The sequence below is a fragment of the Sesamum indicum genome, linkage group LG15 (assembly GCF_000512975.1).
Source record: "Sesamum indicum cultivar Zhongzhi No. 13 linkage group LG15, S_indicum_v1.0, whole genome shotgun sequence".
NCBI classification, from domain to species: domain Eukaryota; kingdom Viridiplantae; phylum Streptophyta; class Magnoliopsida; order Lamiales; family Pedaliaceae; genus Sesamum; species Sesamum indicum.
The window spans coordinates 6,676,680-6,682,864 of record NC_026159.1 but is presented as its reverse complement, the minus strand read 5'-3'; positions in this window follow the sequence as shown (position 1 = coordinate 6,682,864).

The following is a 6,185-nucleotide window of genomic DNA, read 5'->3' as shown; positions in this document are numbered from 1 at the left end:
AAAAATTATGTCTAGCACATCTAAGGTTTGTTTGTCTAACAAATAAATCCACTCCCTCATCAATTTCATTGAATTGTTGATATTAACAAATAAATAAATAAAAATATTTATCCTCGATTGATTTATTGCAGGTCAAATAATTTATTTTTGCGTGAAAATATACCTCTTCACATGCATTAATGCGTGAAAATGTACAAGGATAATTTGATCATAAAAAGATTTACTTGTCATGCAATAATTCAGTAATAAGTCAATTATGAATAAATATAGATTTTTATATTATTTTATTTTTCAAAATATCGATAAATTTGGTGAATTTTGACTAACGAATGGACTTATTTATTGGACAAAAGCAAACCTTAAGGGTACTAAATATAATTTTCCAAACCACAAAAAATTTACGTATAATTACACCAAGCTTCAGATAAGGAGGGTATAATTATCCCTTTTACTTACTTGATCTTCATTGTTAATTAACACAAACTATAAATACATTAGTGTACTCCTATATCACAACCATGGAATTGACTTGTATGAATCTTTCAAGTTGATTCATGTTTAGTTAATAATTAAGAGCAATCATATCTAATTGCTTTAAATTTCTCTATCATAATATATGCACTACACTTCATATTTACCCTATAGCTAATTAAAGACACATTTTTCTTTGCACAAGTTTACTATATTAATTTGATTTTTATTGAAAAAATCATATTTCACGTTTCACAAGTTTTACTTTATGTAATTTTGATCTTGTCATTGAATTCATCATATTACATCTCATAATTACTCAAAAAATTTGAAATTTTAATTCCTACCCTGAATTTTATTAAATTATGACTGAAACATCAATCAACGCCCATCAACTTAAGGGAGCTCGTGCAATACATATGATGTTTTTGTTAGAAATTTAATAAAATTAAGATTGGGCTAAAATTACAAATACTTTGAAGTATCGAGTGGAATGTGGTGATTCAAGAAATAATGGGGCCAACAAAAAGACTAACTTATGGACGTAAAATCTCATTTTCCCATCTTTTAGATTTTTATTAATTTGAATTTTTTTTTTTTATAAACTGATTTGATCGTTGGAGGATTAATATTCACTAAAAAAGTTTTGGTTCCTTTACCATTGTTGGCATATTGCACTCAGTGGCCTCTTCTCCATTAATATCTATATTAATATAAAATAAAATTTTCATTTTATTCATAAATGATGGTTTATGAAGCCACTATATCAATTTTTTTGTTATATGATAATAAACTTAAACTGTTTTTTGTTTTTTATTTTAAATGTTATGTGTTGATTTATATATTTTATTTTTATTTATATCATATTTTAAAATATAAAAAATTATTTATTATATACACAGATCAAAATATCAGAAAATGAGATCATGGAAAAGGTAATGCATAATTCAGCCACATATATGTATGTGTGTGTGAAAATGAGTTGATGTGCCCTTCTCTAATCACTTTAGTTGAAGAAGTTATATATGATGGTGATGATGGGGAACAAATCCTTCTTCCTCATTTTTTAAATTCACCATCTCATCTCATGATCCCTAATTGCTCTCAAAGCAGCCACCATTAATCACCGCCCACCTCCAATCGCCGCCACAACGTCTCGAGTCCCTATGCACCCCATTCCCCTTGCCCGTCGCCTCCCATTTCCCCAGTCTCCATAGCGCCGCCCCTTTCCCATACCCTCGGCTCCGTCGCCGCCACCCTGCATATAGTTGTCCTCCCTCTCCAGCCCGCGTTGTGGTTGCCGTTGCCGTTGCCATAGCCACCCTCCCCTCCCTCCAGCCTTCTCTCCCCCCCTTCCGCCCTCTCTCTTTATATATAATATATATTAGTCTGGCTAGTTGTTCCTATGTGTATATAATAAATAATTTTTTATACTTTAAAAATTTTTATAAATAAAAATAAAATATATAAATAAATTCATTACATTAATTAAAAAAATAAAAAAATAAAAAAATAACAAAATAATAAGTTATCAATTCATTTAAATTTTGAAAAGTTGAATAAATTAGTTATTTTATCATGAAGGGCATTGTTTACTTCATAAAAAATTAATGTAGTGATGTCATTAACTGTCGTTTGTGAGTGTGGAAGGACTTTTCTTTTTATTTATATTATATAAATATAGTAAATATATTTTAAATTAAATTTTATATAAATATAGTTTGTATAAATATGCAATTAAATCTATACCGTTGATTAGAATTAAGTAAAAATTAGGCTATTAATATGCTAATCAAATTTGGATCTTAGATTCAAATCATATCCAATAATTTTTAAATAAGACAAATGTCATTTTACTAAAAAAAAATTATAAAGATTAAAGAAAAGCGCGTGATGGATTTTTTTGATTTATTTTTAAAATACAGTGCGTAAATTGTTGTTTTCTAATATCATATGGGGATAAATTATAAAATCTTGTATTAATTTTAATTTCATATATATCGGATATCTAGAGAATCACATGCACCCTAGAGTTATGCGTGTGAAAAACGTGCCTTTAAATCGATAAAATATTTCATTTTTGTTCACTATAAGTTTGAAAAAAGTAATCAATTTACATTTTTTAATGATTGTAATTATATTAAATTTTAAAAAAATTAATTATAATTTACTTTATGTTTATAATTTAAGAGGGCAAAGTGCACTACCTCGTACGCTTGAGAGGTGTCTGCAATAATATTATAAAAATACATGAAATTTTGATTTCTTTTTCAACTTTTATTTAAAATTACAGGAAATGAGTTCATACATGCATAGTCTTAAATTTGAGTAAGAGAAAGTGTCATATGGGTTCGGAAATCAGTTTCAAAATGATTGCTCCTGTGCATGCGTATGCAGTTATAAATTATTAAATGCTTAAGAGGTATTTAATTTCTTTGCATGCATTTTTGGTACTTACTCATCGAAATTGATTTAATCTTCTGCTCTTCGTACAGCTTTTTTCATGATCCAATGCTCCAGACCACTAATTAAGAATGTCAGCACCGAATGATTATAATTGGTACTGTCTGAATTTAGTTTGGTAATTTTGTTTAAAAATTTTAAAATTTTTGTACATTGAGGACACAAATGTTATAAATTTGCCAAAATTATCGAAAAGTAAATGTGACCATCTTATTGGATGCATTTTGCCGGTTATTTTTATTCTACTAAAAAAAAAATGAGATTTGGCATGGATCAGTTGACCGTTCCAAATACGGAACGGGTTTTTGAGCACAAATGGGAACGGAAGTTGGTGGATGACGTCATGATCCCCATTTTTCTTGGGTTATTTTTTTGAAACGGTTAAACCGCGCCAACATGTGTTTCGAAGTAACAGTTACATATCCGCTCCCACGACCGCTCCAACAAAGTAACGGTAAATAGTTGGAACTCTGTTTGGAACACATTATTAGGGATAGTCTTGCATTGACCGTTCCTGTATATGAAATATTTGATGTCCAAAAGACAACCGTTAATAAATGTATTCCAAAATGAGGTACAATTTATAATAGTTTTGAGTACGCACCTAAACAGTTATGCAGAAAACCATTCCTAAGTATGAGTTTATTTAAGACGGAATATGTTACAATGATCGTCTCAAAAACCTGTACAAATTGAAACGGTTTGGTTGTTTTATTAATATTGTATTACTAAGAACATTCCAAATAAAGTACAATAGTCAACTGGTAAAAAACTATTTCTAAGTCTAGTGCAATAACCGTTGCAAATTATAAAATAACGGCTATTTTTTAATGGTTAAATATGTGTTCCAGTATGGCAGTACCTGTTCCAAAGCCCGTTCTAATTTTTTATGTGTATATATATTCATCTCTTTCCATTTAATCTCAGTATCTTCTTCCATTCTTCTTATTTTATCTCTATTTCCTCAATCTCTCTTGAATTTTTTGATCTCTCACTACCCCTAATCTTTTCAGGTTTGAGTCCTGCTTCCACGAGTGCATCAATGAGATGGTGCAAGTACACTTTCCCCACCCGTGGCCATGTCGAGGCAGGTGCCGCCTGAGCACCAATATTTCTGGTTCGAGAGCATGAAGGTAATGTAATTAAAATTAATTTTGTATTATCTTATAATCTAAATTATTTAATAAATTTTACTAATATTTTGTTTAATTTTCTTATTATAGATGACCTACTATGAAATTGTGACAATAGGTTCATGTTTTGGATCTTCCTCATGTGGACCAAAAAGTACATTCGAAAGACGTTCTCCGTTGCTTAGTCGAGCCTAGTCAAGCCACTTTGACTGGCCAATGATGTGTGGCTCCAGCTCTAGGCATATTGGGCTAGCAAGAACTTTCAGTAGGAGTCCTCGAAGAATAAGGCGAACCGGGCGGTGAACCCCACGACGTCCTCGACTGTGTGTACCGCAGGGGATCTTCCTCTGTCGGTACAAGAGGAAGTTGGTAAGTACATTACAGTACTTTTATAGGTTTATCATTACTTTATATATATTATGCTAACTGTTTTATTCTTCTAAAGGAGGTAAAACTCGATCTGCCGCCCAAGCATATGGAATTGTTTGCCATATGCTATAAGCAGAAAGAGGATGGCGGCTCGAGCAGGCTGAGGGCGGTTGAGGTGGTGGTAAGTACCTTACTAATATTAGTTTTTTTAAAAAAATAATGCTTGGTTAAAAGTTCTCATAATTTTATTTGTTTTGTAGGAGACGCTCCAGAAGCTGATGGAGGATCATCAACCTCAGCCTCCGGCTAGTGACCACCATATACCCATCGAATCAGAGGCTTCGGTGGTGATGACCGAGCAGCAGATGTGGCTGGCTGTAGATGGGGCCAAGAATAAGATTCGTGTATTCGATCTTGGTTTAGAGGCCCCCCCCCCCCCCCCCCCCCCCCCCGCCACAACCAAACCCAATTGTGGAGGACCTTATCGACCGGCTCGAGATGATGATAGCTGACAATATGGCCATGATGAATTATTTTATCCTAATTATTCATGTTTCATAATATTTATTATATTTTATTATTTTATATTTATTTTACTAATTAAATTCATAAATAATTAATTAAAATTCTATTAATTCATTTAATTATTTATTATAATTTATTAAAATATATAAATTAAATTATTTATTAAACTTTATTAAATATATAAATTAAATTATTTATTAAAACTTATTACATTAATTAAATTATTTTTCTATAATTTATTTTATATTAAATAATTTATAAAATAAAGAATTAGGAACGGTTTTAGTAGTTGTAAAGAAAATATTATAAATCTAAATAAATGTCTGTTCCTAATACCATTACTAAAACAGTTCTAAATACGTGTTCCTAAATAATATTCGCCGTTCCTAATACCATTGCTAAAACCGTTTTAAATACATGTTCCTAAATAAGGATGGTCATTCCTAATACCATTGCTAATACAGTTTTAAGTGCGTGTTCATAATAAGATTGACCGTTTCTAATACCATTACTAAAACAATTTTAAGTACGTGTTTTTAAATAAGATTGACCATTCCTAAAACAGTTACAGAAGTCTGTTTCAAACAAAAATTTGACCGTGCTTAATTCTATTGCAAATATTGACAAACAAACCATTTTGATGACCAATTCTAAATATATCACCAATATAAATAAATACAGTTGGAAAATTCAGGCATGAGTATTACAAAGACCGTTTCAAAAGTAACTCGAAATACATAATATAAAATTTCCAAATGTCATCCAAGCCTTTCCAATTAAGAAAAAAAATATTTTTACACAAATTCAATATTAGGAACGGTCACCAACAATGTGTTACAATGACCGTGCCAAATTGAAACGATCCTTCATAAACCGTTCCTAAATATTTGTAACACCGTCTATAAGGACGGAACGTGAACCGTTCCTAAATTCGATTTAAATTAATTCCGTCAATTCCAAATCGGGGAATTTGTTTCTAAATCCACCCCAAGTCCTACTTTTTTTTGTAGTGTAATTCTTAATGTATGAAATTTTAAAATTACATAATAAAATTATAGTAATAAATTCGTAGAAGACTAAAATTATCAACCACATACTCATAGGACAATTTTTCCTTAATCAGTGCTACTCTATCACTAAGAACTTTGAAAATTTTATACTCTGTACACATTTTGGTCCTACCTAATTAGATAAGTCTGTTCGCAATTGATTTAATTGCATTTA